The 13,733-nt window shown below is 47.6% G+C and overlaps 1 pseudogene; it reads left to right on the top strand.

Annotated features, from left to right (window-relative positions):
• Nucleotides 1-2,386: 2,386 nt before the first annotated feature.
• On the top strand, nt 2,387-3,258 carry LOC148507796 (uncharacterized; annotated as a pseudogene).
• The last annotated feature ends 10,475 nt before the right edge of the window (nt 3,259-13,733 follow it).

Below are 13,733 nucleotides of genomic sequence, written 5' to 3'. Positions count from 1 at the left end.
TCAATTGTAAAGGATGTGAAAACGGAACCTTTCGAAACTCAAACAGGCAAAAAGTGCTCTCAGTTTTGGGAAATCAGCCTGACACCCCCCAAAAGATGCACTGACATTGGGGATCACTATAGATCGCAGTGCGTGTGCGCGAATCAGTGCGAGAGATCGGGAAGCGTTCAGTCACTGTGCATAGACTGCCCAGCAGAGTGAGTGACAGGAGAAGATGTTTGTGGGTGGTGACAGGGGCTGGCAGCTAGAGACGGGGGAGTGGAGGTGCGAACGCAGGCGTGCCTGAGCGTCTCAATGCCGTTTCAGAGGCGTGCATAATTTAGAGGCAGTGTCATAGTACACGTCACCTGGCTGGATTTTACACTAAAGTGCTCGCAGTGTTTGCGGTAGGGTATGGTCAGCCTCAAGCGCTGCGATCACATCCGATGGTACCCAATGTACCGATAGTTGCATACACTTCCTGGAGATGACGTGTGCAAGTTGGCGTCTTAAGGCAGGCTAGTGGATGTCACCACACGCAAAGCGATCGCACGCCAAGACAAAGTGGACGTGCTAATGCCTTGGCGTGCGATCGCCTGCCTTCCCGAATTTGTATACGCATCGAGCAAGCGAACGCCAAAGGCCGTTGTTTTGCTTTTAACAACGGCAATAGTGCAGCGGGAGCCCGGTGTCATTTTCGACACCACTGTCTGCGTTGCGGTGCCCCCTATCCAGCCAAGGAATGCCCCAGATTGCCTGCCCCTGCTTCTTCCGCTGGCTCCAGACCTACTGGGTCCGGTGCCGCTCCATAGAGCTCCATCGCCAGTCCACGTGGAGGCAATCCGTAAGTGGTTGTTTAGGTACCCATTGCGCGAGACGGCGTTGTTTTTGCTTGATGGCTTCACCGAGGGGTTTCAGCTCCCGGTGGTGGGTAATGTGCTGTTAGGGGAACCCAAAAACTTACGTTCAGCTTACCTATTGCCGGGTATTCTGAAAGACAAAGTGGCCAAGGAGGTGCAGCTGGGGCGCATGGCTGGGCCTTTTGCTGCCCGTCCTTTGCTCAATTTAGTTCTCTCTCCATTGGGAGTGGTGCCCAAGAAGGCCCCCGGGAAGTTCAGGTTGATACAACATCTATCCTTTCCAGCTGGGGGGTCGGTGAACGATGCCCTACCCGAATCGTTAGCTCGGGTTTGTTATCAGTCATTCGAAGATGCCCTTAGTTTAGTGAAATTGGAGGGTACGGGGGCCTTGTTGGGTAAGGTCGATGTGGAGTCTGCCTTTCGCCTATTGCCTTTGCACCCCGACTCGTTTCGGTTCATGGGCTTTAGGTTAGAGGACGGCTTTTACTTCGACAAGTGTCTCCCCATGGGATGCTCCGTGTCGTGTTCTTATTTTGAAGCTTTTAGTTCTTTCCTGCATTGGTGTGTTTGCGTGGGCACTGGGGAGTCCGGGGTGGCCCACTACCTCGATGACTTCCTATGTGTTGGGCCGGCTGGTTCCCCTCATTGTGCGGAGCTTATGTTTTCTCTGCAGGCTTTGTTTAGTGAGTTTGGGGTCCCAATTGCTTCCGATAAAACGGAGGGGCCTTGCACTCGTCTATCGTACCTTGGTATCGAGATCGATACGGCTGCCGGTTGTTGCCGTTTGCCTGCAGAGAAGATAGCGAAGCTTCGCGACGCCATTACGCTTGCATTGTCACTAGGTAGGATTACCTTGAGGCAAGGGCAATCGTTACTAGGGCTCTTCAATTTTGCATGCAGGGTAATCCCCATGGGGCGGGTTTTCTGTCGTAAATTAGAGAGAGCGACCACAGGAACACGCCGACCCCATCATTTCATACGATTGTCTTCAGAAATTAGGAGAGATCTTCGAGTTTGGGATGTTTTTTTTTTTTGGAAACATACAATGGCATTAGTTTTTGGTTGCATCCCCCAGCTGCCAGTGCACAGCTGCAGCTTTTCACGGATGCAGCCGGTGCTACTGGTTTTGGAGCCTACCTGGAGGGCTCTTGGTCCGCTTCCCAGTGGCCTTCATCTTGGGTTGCCGGGGGGCTGACCAAGAATCTTCTTTTACTCGAGCTGTTTCCCATAGTTGATGCCCTGGAGTTGTGGGGTGATCGGCTCCGTAACCGGCATGTCATATTTTGGTGCGACAACTTGGGGGTAGTTTATGGTATTAACCGGCAGAAGTCTACATCCTTGACAGTTCTCAGGCTCCTTGCACAGCTTGTTTTGCGCTGTCTGGCATGTAATGTTCACTTCGAAGCAAGGCATGTTCCCGGCGTAGACAATTCCATTGCAGATGCGCTATCCCACTTTCAATGGGTTAGATTTAGGGAACTTGCACCTTCTGCGGCAGCGATTGGTGATATCTGCCCCCCTCATTGTTGGCAGGTTATTTGTCCGGAATGGAGGGGTTAGCGCGGCACTCGCTCGCCCCCAGCACGTTGAGGTCCTACCAGTCTGCCTGGAACCAGTGGGAGTCCTTTTTCTCCCGCAAGCGTGACGGAGGTAAGCGGATTTACCAAGTCTTTTTATCTTTTATATGGGGTCTATATTCTGCTGGTAAGTCCAGGGCGGTGGTGGCGAGAATCATTTGCGGCGTTTCGTTTTTCTTGCGCTTGCATGGGCGTCGGGATTTTACCAAGGGATTCTTAGTACAAAGGGCTGTTAAAGGTTGGGCTAGAATGGCCCCGGTTCAGGATGACCCCAGAAGACCAGTTACTTTTTCGTTACTTTTTTTTAGTTTGTGATTGTATTGTCTGATGTTTGCACGTCCCCTTATGAAACGATACTTTTCCGGCTCGCTTTTGCGATGGCCTTTCACAGGGCTTTTCACATCAGCGAGTTGGTAGCTGCTTCTCGTCGGGCCCCTCCTGCTTTACTTTATTCACAAATTATCGTCGCCCGGTCTCTGATGTGTAAGCTGCAGCGATCCAAAACAGATCAGTTGGGTAGAGGTCGCTGGGTGTATTTGGCGGCATGTTCGGATGCATGTGTTTGCCCAGTTGCGCTGGCCAGACAGTATTTGCGCCTTCGGCCCAACTTGCCAGGTGCGTGGTTGATCCATGGTGATGGTTCCCCCTTGACCATGTATCAATTCCGATCTGTCCTTCAGCGGTGTACCCAGTACCTCGGCTTGCCTCAAGGGGTATACGGTTCCCATTCCTTTCGGATCGGGGCGGCTACAGCCGCAGCCCGTGCTGGATGGTCGGTTTCAGAAATTAAAGCGCTAGGGCGATGGAAATCGAACGCTTATAAACGCTATGTTCGGCACTGATATGTTTGCTTCTGCATTGTATATTGTCTTACTATTGTATTATTATAACTTGGAATTTTTCTGTTACCGCTCGTCACCGTTATCGGTGGGGGCCCTGAGGGATTTTGCCCTGTTTTTGCCCTGAACCACGTAAACTGATTGGCTATTGTTATCCGGGCAGGTTTTTTCAGGTTTTCACCTCGGGCCAAGTTAGGTTTTTTTCCCCCTTTGCTCCCCCTCCTCCTCCCCCCTGTCTTTTATCTTTACCTTTCTTTCTCTCTTTTGATGCCAACATTTCGTTTGTGCTAAGTTTTGGCTTCCATTTGGTAACCTTGTTACATTGTGTTTTTTCTTGCAGGAGCTAATTTGGACCCTCGCCCCATATGGGTCGTGGGTCACTCATTTATCCATTGGGCAGCTACATCGCCCTTGGCGTGTGACCCTCAGTCATTTGTAGCAGTAGACAGCATTCGCTGGTTAGGCAGGAGAGGTATGCGCTGGGACGCGCTGCTAGGTTTGCTGTTAGAGATGGCGTCGTGTTTTGGGGCTCCTGGTGTTCTAGTCTTGCATTTGGGGGGCAATGATCTGGGGTCTCAGTCATCCTTAGATTTGAGGTACAAGGTAGTTAAGGATCTTGAGACCATTTGTTCCTGGTGGCCATGGTGTAATCTGGTTTGGTTGGCTATCATTCCCAGGCAGTGTTGGAGGAGCGCGAGGCCTGGGGTGTTAGTCGACAAGGCAAGACGCAAGGTTAATTCCCTAGTGGCAAAAAGAGTGGTAGCTTTAGGTGGCCTGGTGATAAATCATCCTTTGATACGCTTTAGAGATTCTCACCTGTTCCGTTCGGATGGAGTTCACCTTACTGAAGAGGGGACGCCGCTGTTCTTGGAAAGTATCTTTAGGGGATTAGGTAGTTTAGTTTAGACTGATGGCGGGCCCGTCTTTAAGAGGTGTCGTCGGGCGTGGCTGGAAGGAGCGTCAGGTAAAGGGTTAAGTTCACTGCAATTTATTTTGGGGTGCAATCGGCATCAATACACTGTTGACGTTAACCTTCTGGGGTCAGCTGCACTGGCTTACTGGCCGGGCCTTTTTATGAGTGTATTGGTGCCTGATTTGGAGACCTTAAAGATTACTTGCTTAAAGGGCAATTGGCCCTGCAAGTATGGTGGAGGATAGTGGAAATTGCTTAAAGTGAATTTGGACCATTGGCTTATGACGCTCTTTCTTTCCGTCACCAGTCGTTTTTTGTATTTAAAATAAAGGCTGATCTTATTTTTATAGCAATAAAGTTGTCTGTGTCTTTATTTTAGATAAGTTATGTAAGGTTGGTTAAGCTGTACTGGTTTGGATTTGTGTTCACATATACCGATAGGGCGTTTATGGTAACTGAGCAGTCAGTGTCACAGTGTCACTGTCAGGCACTCACTGCATGTGCACTGTATGACAGACCCAGCAGTGCCTCAGTGTGTTCTGGTGTGACGGCATTGGTGAGGAGCTGAGAGAGAGAGAGTGTGTGTGTGATGATATAAGGCGGGATGTACTAACCTTGCGGAGTACATCCTGCCATGCTTTGCATTTCCAACTGATCGCATATGCACTAACATATGCGATCAGTAGCGCAAAGGACAACTCTTCCGATAAAAGCTGTTTTTTGCGATGTGCGCTGTGCCGTGGACTTCCGGGTTTATGACCCGGGAGTCCATCTGACCATGCGCAGAGTGACGCGTCGGCCGTGGGGCATGCTGGGAGGGATCCGATCAGACTCTCTGCTCCTCCCCTGTCTGCACCAGACTCTCTGCTCCTCCCTTGTCAGAGCCAGACTCTCTATTCCTCCCCTGTCTGCACCAGACTCTCTGCTCCTCCCCTGTCTGCACCAGACTCTCTGCTCCTCCCCTGTCTGTGCCAAACTCTCTGCTCCTCCTCTGTCTGCACCAGACTCTCTGCTCCTCCTCTGTCTGCACCAGACTCTCTGCTCCTCCTCTGTCTGCACCAGACTCTACGCCCTTCCCCTGTCTGCACCAGACTCTCTGCTCCTCCCCTGTCTGCACCAGACTCTCTGCTCCTCCTCTGTCTGCACCAGACTCTCTGCTCCTCCTCTGTCTGCACCAGACTCTACGCCCTTCCCCTGTCTGTATCAGACTCTCTGCTCCTCCCCTGTCTGCACCAGACTCTACGCGCTTCACCTGTCTGCACCAGACTTGACTCTGTGCCCTTTCCCTGTCAGCAGCAGCCCCTCTGCACTTCCCTTTCGGCAGCAGCTCCACTACCCCTCACCTTTCATTGGCAGCCTCTCTGCCCTTCCCCTGTCAGCAGCAATAATTGTCCCCCACCACCAGCATTTCCTCTGGGCCCCTCAAACTTTAGATACTGCCCTGTACTTTGTCCTGCCTCCTCCTTTTTCTTCTAGTTCTCACCTCTTCATCCCTTACATATCTTATACTTTTACTGAAGTCCAAGAAGTTCTGGGGCTGCTGACCTGAAGCGTTATGGACTACCGGAGGCACAACCGTGTCCAGGACCACGTAAATGAATGTGAGGATGGCAGGTGAGCACAATCTTGGGACTTTAGTATTTTTGTTGAGCAACTGTATAGATGATTGTTCCAATAGTATGGAACCTAAACATCAAGCTTTTACTCCATAATCACATGCATTAATTGGTTTTAAGGAACTAGCGGTCAGGGATCCTCATGCAAATTATCAAAGCACCAAAAGCCCTATTATTACTGGTGAACAAGGAGATGTTTTTGTTTTTTATACTGCATTAGCCAATTCCTCTTTGGGCTGATCCTGTAGTTGTAGGACAAATCATATCACCGCCAGGGTCTGCCCGTACCCCTAAAGTGGCATGAAGCTGAAATGGGCACCAACCATTGCATTCCACGAATGGGCCCTTCATGTCTCAGTTCAGCTCTTGATATAAAACACAACTTTTTTTTTTACTACTTATTATTACAGAATGTAGAGTTTTTATAACCTATCAAAAAGAGTCTGAAACTGTTTGCATCTATATTCCCACTTGAGAAAAATATGTTGACATCAATTCCTTTAGTTTAAATATAGTTAAATATTTAAAGTTGTACCAAGTAAAGTACAGTATGTACTATAGATCCAGAAAAATAAAAACAAAAACCATAAGCACATTAAGGGGAAAATTTACTACGGGTTTGAACTGCCTTTGGTTTGGCTGCGGTTTCCCATTGGGATTGCATCCTGCTGATTTACTAAGCGCAAAAACACTGAGAAGCCACACTTTAGAGTAGGACTTTGAATGAACATCAATATTTTTCCCAGTAGAATAATATAAACCCCAGATTTACTAAGTGGCTGGTTTAGAACCCATTGCAGTGGGATTTTTCAAAACCATTGTACAGTACATGTCCCTGTCTCCATAAATGATATTTGTACTAATCATTTTTTTTTTATTTAAACATCTTCATCTGAATAACTGTAGTAAGCACATACAGATACAAGGAACATGGGGAAATCCCTCAGTATTGTTTATATAGTAATATTTTCATTATAAGGGCGGGATGAAAAATGCTGTCAAACCCTGAAAATGGAGGTTTGACCGCATTTCTCATGTACACCAAGCCCCGAATGAGATGCACTCCGGGGCTTGGTTGCGATGGGTAACGGCATCTTCTTGATGGCGTTACCCATAAAAGCCTATGGGCTTCTTTCTGCAGAGTGCTATAAGATCTGATTGGATCACTCCCAGCACCCCCTGCGGCATGCACAGAAGGACGCCGGAAAGTTTCTGGGTCATAGACCCGGAAGTCCCTCCATCGCAAAAGGCCATTCTTACCGAGAGAGCAGCCCTTTGCGGCGCTGGTCATGCGTCCCGCCCTAAGTCTTTGTCAATGTAAAAAATAAAAAGAACCTTTCCTGATGAAAACCGCCTTCCCCTCCCTACCTGGCATTGGCTGATCATCCGCCAACGTTTCAGCCTCGTCCGACGCTCTCTTTCTCTTCGGGAATATAATAGATCCCTCATGTCTCCATCTCCTCTTCTTGTCTTCCTTTCTTCTCTTTCCATCGTCACCTTTTAAGACATTAAAAAAGATCAGAAGCCTGAATAATAATAATAATAATAATAAACCTTAATTACATATACTGTAACTGCTGCCTTATTATTAGGGACACATAACCCACAGAGAGACACTAACAGAGACCAGATATAAGGAGGACTAGCTATTTGTATATAACACATCTATATACATTTTATTACCAAGTTCCCAAATTATCCAACACATATCTTATAAGATAACCTAATATTACTGTTACTGTTATTCATAGAATATATCATATTGTACCCAAAGGATAACGCAGGAGAAATTGTTACTCACATACAATGTTATATATAATGGCGGCACCAGTCTTATAACATGACTGATATTAATCTCAGTAATATAGGGCACGAGTCAGAGATGAACGCTAATGTCACCACCGCCGCTGCCATTTTGTACGGAGCAGCTGTGCGGAAATATGCAGATGTGCAGGCACCGGGATTTGTACTGAGATGAACACTGGCGGTTTCGCAAATCCAAGCAGCTGCGTATAAAGACGCAGCATCGGCCTCCTGAGTAACCCTACGGTCATGTAAAATGCCCGCTGGAACTGAGACATCGGAACCACTTTTACTGCGTACAGGATCGCAATCACAGGCAGAGACTCACCCAGAATACGGTCATGAGCAGCGGCGGCTCTTACCCTCTTAGATGAGGGGGGCTGCCACCACTGGAAACGAGCGTCACTCACCTCTACCTGCAGGTCCCGGCATCAATCTGTCAAGTGCTGGGACCGGCGCATGCGCACTAGCGGCTGGGAGCTGCGCGTGCACATGTGCATGTCACCAGCTTCCAAAGGGCTGCATTGTCTGCAGCCCCTAGGAGCCGGTTAGGGCTGGTGTAAAGGCAGAGTAGTGGCTTCATACTGGAAGCCGCTCTCTGCTAATAGCAGCCGGGACTGGCAGCCCCAGGGGGAGGAGACACCTCCCCCTGAGACTGCCTGTTGTATATCTGACTGGCAGGTGGCTCCTCCAATAGGAAGCCACTGCCAGTCACAGTAGTGTAGAGAATGCAGTCACGGACTGCACTGACTTTATACTGAAGTGGCGGATATTACTGGGGGGGCTGTAGCCTCACAGCCCCTAGGCAAGATCCGCCACTGGTCATGAGACATCAGCATTTAAGTCATCACCTCCCTGTTACCACCCACAAATGGTCCCTGCCTGTCACTCACTTCACGGATAAATCTTCACTGCGAGCGACAGCAATAAATAAACTTGACGCATGCGCAGGGTGACATATACACATGTACAGGCTACCGATAATCTATAACCATGTTCATATCCGCAATGTGTCCATCTCTGAGTCAGGCCCATAGTCCATATACTGTGTATAGTAATTATGTGTAGCACTCATTTGTACTCAAATAAACCCTGCTGGGTGCCCTCCATAAGAGACAACTGTCGACTGACCCATAAGTAGAGAAATAGTGATAGGAGACTGCAGCGCTCTGGGCTTATGGAATAAAGATTCAAGAAACTACAGTTTGCAATGTTTCAGCGCTTTAATGCGCTTTTGTCAAGCAATACAATTGTATTGCTTGACAAAAGCGCATTAAAGCACTAAAACGTTGCAAACTCTAGTTTTCCAATCTCATACATGCACTGCGCTCACCTATTTACACTCCAAGCTGTATTTCATTTAAATAGAGGAAATGTATCTGGCCAGTCCCTACATGGAGTCACAGTAATATGGGAATTGCTCTGTATCCTTTCCCACCAGGTATCACACAGCTCAGGCACTGCAGATAGATGGGTGACGTGCAGTAACGCCTATTGTGTATTATGTAATGTTGGGGTCACATTTTCCCTTGTGCCCCATTTTCCCATATATAAGCCAAACCTTGCCAGCTAATTCCCCCGGTGCCCATTAATGTGAATGCTTGGGGGAGGTTCTGTCTCTATAAGCCTATGAGCCAGCAGCCCTGAGCCCATGGATATAGCATAGTGTGTGTATAACATGTGTGTGACAGCTGGTGGCAGAGGATACAGAGTAATGCTCATGTTACTGTGCCCCCGTAAAGGGACCGGCTAGAAGAGGGGAGATTTTCCTTTTATTAATATCTGTATCTGAATAACTGTAATAAGCAGCTCATCACATGCAGCATCATGAAACCCCTTATTATTGTTTATATAGTAACATTTTCTATTAAACACTTTGCCAGTGTAACATTATAAAGTAAATTAGATGAATATCCAACTACATTTAGTGTCTCTGATACTGCTGGGGCCCTACATCTGCCCCATACTAATGGGTGTATTCCCTGATGTACCCTCCTTCCCCTCTCTACCTGGTCTCTGCTGGTCTCCATGTAATGCTTTCTCCTTGCTGCCCGATGTCTTCCTCTTCTCTACCAGGGATTCCTGTTGTCGCCATTTTCTCTTCCGGCTCCTCTTCCCGCTCCTCTTCTCTTGATAATCTTCAGGGCCTGGTATCTTCCTTTCCAGCTCAGATGCTCCCTTCCTGGCTGGCTCTGGTGCTGTCTCTCTGTTGTTCATCTTCCTGCTCCTCTTCCTTCCGGCCATTGTCACTGACTCCTGTGCTGGCTGCTGCTACTGCTCACTGGGCTCCGTCTTCTCCAAAAACGTCAGTTGGAAGATGTAACTGCCGCTCACAACTTTGAAAGTAAACAATGCTGTTGCCATGACTACAGGTGCATGAGGCCAGGATGGGAATCCTGTCATGTGACCAGCTTGCTGCTCTCTCATATACACTATAACACATATATACTACTAGTGAGGATCTGTGTTTCATGGAGAGGTAGAGGAGTTTGTGGAATAGACTTTTATTTAGTGTATTTTGAAGATTAAGTCAATTACACATTATTTTTGCATTATTTCAAGTTTTTTTGTAAATCTATTTATAACTGCAGAAATGGAACATAGGTCAAAATGTACATAAGGTTATATGGTACCTGCATGGTAACTAATTCACCATTATAATAATACAACAGAAGACAGGTCCCCTGGACCAGTCTGCTGGGTAGAAGAAGGCAATACTGTAATTGAGGTCAGGGTGCCTTTGTGCTTTCATCTAGTAAGTAACAACACAGGTGAAGTGGAATTAGGGAGGTGAGAGGGCTGGATATGATTGTACAGAGACCCACCAATTATAAAGTGTAGTAGGATATTAAAGCTTAGAAGCAGCTGCAAATTAATTATACAGTGAAAGCAGCGGGGGGGGGGGGGGGGGGCTATTATAGAGGCACCAAGAATGGTAATGTTTTATGAATTCAGAATGGTCTAATATAAGAGACTAGGCACAACTAATATGCTGAGAGGGGGTTTCTGACAAGAGTGCAGGTAAAATGATGATGATGATGATAAATTGATCAGTTAAAAATGTACATTTATTAGGTATTTAATTAATAAGCAGCATTAGGTCAAAAAATTGTTCTGGGAGCGATAGGAAAAGAAGGGTCTGTCCTACTCTCTCTAATAAGATAATCTCTCTCTTTTTATTCTTCAAATGCAGAGCGCTATGTTGGGGGAATTCATATATGGTGATCTATGTGATATAATACATAGATAATGGCACAGACATATAAGTAATGGGAAAATCAGAAGATACTGATCCAATTATTCATAGATGATGTATATCAAGCCCCTATTACCGTGGACAGAAGTGCAATATCTGCATAAGTCTTTCAGGTATTTAGAAAATAGAAATGTATGAAATATCATACAGTCACTTTACATGAATAATTCCTGATATATGGTCACATAAAACGTATCTTCTGCAGGAATGACCAACAATCTGTATCACTCTTACACTGTTATACCCCTTTTCCACCAAAATTCTGGGTCTGACCCGGAGTTGGAACAGGGTTCCTATACGGATCAGACCCGGAATTTAGCTGGCGCCGACTCAGGATATTCCCGAGTCGGCGCCGCTCACACCGCAGTCGGGTCTGCATAGACCCGGCTTTTCCGGCGTGAAAGTGGACGCTTGGAGATGACGTCATCTCCAAGCGCCACTGAAGCCGGACCAATCGGCCGGCATGCGGCTCACTCCAGGTCATCAAGACCCGGAGTGCGCCGTACACACAGCAAGGTTTCATAGGCTACGCCCGTGTTAAACCCTGCTATTTACCTGGGTTGGATTGCTGGGTCACTCGACCCAGCAGTCCAACCCTCACCCCTTTTACACCAAGGAGCTGCCCGGGTTAACCCTTCAATAACCCGGGTTTTAGCTCCAGTGTAAAAGGGTTATAATTGTATAATCTCAGGGGTTTGTATATCACAGCATGGGGTACAATATATCAGTGGTTTCCTTGCAGGATGTAGTGTGAGAAGCATGTGTATGAGTGTAATACATCAGGGTGATTATCAGCATGTGTTACAGCATGGGAGATCAAGGAGCCAATATAGGAATAAACTTATATGCACTAGGTGACCGGTCTATGTGGAGATTGCGGCCCAAATAACCACATAAAATCTATGCACTCTGTAACTGCGCCTCCGTATATAGGGCCTATATATATGTATACAGCTGCTGTGTGAATATATGCATACGATAATCGTTCTGCTGTGTAAATATCGGCATAGCATACACCTCTGAATCTGTCCCATAGCTGTTATACTGTAGAAATCGGTGTCTGGTGACGGCTATGCTCCTTTGTGGTCTCTGGTGATGTAACGAGCGTGAGTGACACATAATTGGGACACCAAGCACTGGCCACGTGGTGCTAAGCTGCAGGTGTATGCAGAGCCGGATTTAGACCTCATGGGGCCCTAGGCAAGGTACCGGTTTGGGACCCCCTCCCTCAAACAATCCTGTGCATACATTACAGTAGGTGTCTCTGGACCCCACTTGGAATGTCACAGGCGAAAACGGGAAAGAAGGAAATGGGAGGAAAGGGTGAAAAATAGGGTGACAGGAAGAAAGCTCATCAGGGTCCCTACCTGCCTGGCCTTGTTGGGTGCAGCACTGCTGCTGCTGATTGCTACTGGTGGGCGGCGGCGGGGCTAGCCAGGTGGATGATGGATCACCAGCAGGGAGGGACAGGGGCGGATCTAGACTCTTACTTTTGGGTGGGCGGTGTGTGTATATGCAGTGGTGACAAGGATGTGCTTGCCACCGCATCGGCGATCCATCCATCATCATAGATCCCAATGGGGGCCCAGGGAGTGAGGTACGTGTCGCCTGGGTCCTCAGACTCCTCATTAGTCCGTTTTTAGTCACCTGTAGGAGGGGGACCTTGTGTGTCATATCAGGGCCGGGCTAGACCAAGTAGAGCCCAGGACAAAAAAATCAATACAGGTTGAGTCTTCAATATCCAAATATTCCGAAATACAGAATATTCCGAAATACGGATTTTTTTTGGCATGACTGAGAAAATTAAACCTTTGATTTTTGATGGTTCAATGTACACAAACTTTGTCTAAGGCAGAAATTATTACAAATATTGTATAAAATTACCTTCAAGCTGTGTGTATAGGGTGTATATGAAACATAACTGAATTTTATGTATGTACACAAACTTTGTTTGAGCCACAAAATTATTGAAAATATAGTATAAAATGACCAGCAGGCTGTGTGTATAAGGTGTATATAACACATAAATGCATTATGTGTGTATATTGGGGTCCCATTCCCAAGATATTCCATTATGATATGCAAATATTCCAAAATACGGAATATTCCATTATCCAAAATACCCCTGGTCCCAAGCATTTTGGATATCGGAGACTCAACCTGTACTGTATTTGTGTGTACTAAATAAAAACTCACCTTACCTATATGGTGGTTTCTCGGCAATGGGGAACCTCTAAAGAAATTGATCCTCCGTGGGCAGACAGTGTCCTCAATCAGTAGTCACTATTCACGTTGAATATCACATGGTCCGGAAGATGCCTGTTTGTGTAGGAATATAACCAATGTCATCATCGTACAACAGAAGTTCAACCTGAAATGTGCCCCCTGTGTCCGCTCCAGCCTCCTGCCCCGTGTTCCCCCCAGCTTCCACCTATCTATGTCCCCTCCAGTCCCCTGGCATTCCAGCCTCCAGTCCTCTGTGTACCCTCCAGCCCCCCATCATTCCAGCCTCCAACCACCTGTCATTCCAGCCTTCAGCCCTGTTTCCCCTCCAGCCACCTGTCCTCTCCAGCCCCTCATCATTCCAGCCTTCAGCCCTCTGTGTCCCTTCCAGCCACCTGTCATTCCAGCCTCCTGTCCCCTCATCATTCCAGCCTTCAGTCCTCTGTGTCCCCTCCAGCCCCCTGTCATTCCAGCCTCCTGTCCCCTCATCATTCCAGCCTTCAGTCCTCTGTGTCCCCTCCAGCCCCCTGTCATTCAGCTTTCAGCCCTCTGTGTCCCCTCCAGCCCCTCATTCTTCCAGCCTTCAGCCCTCTGTGTCCCCTCCAGCCACCTGTCATTCCAGCCTCCTGTTCCCTCATCAATCCAGCCTTCAGTCCTCTGTGTCCCC

This window comes from Taudactylus pleione, unplaced genomic scaffold (assembly GCF_031769625.1).
Source record: "Taudactylus pleione unplaced genomic scaffold, aTauple2 ptg000384l, whole genome shotgun sequence".
In the NCBI taxonomy this organism is placed as follows: Eukaryota; Metazoa; Chordata; class Amphibia; order Anura; family Myobatrachidae; genus Taudactylus; species Taudactylus pleione.
The sequence above is the reverse complement of the archived record's forward strand: the minus strand, read 5'-3'. Positions and strand labels throughout refer to the sequence as shown.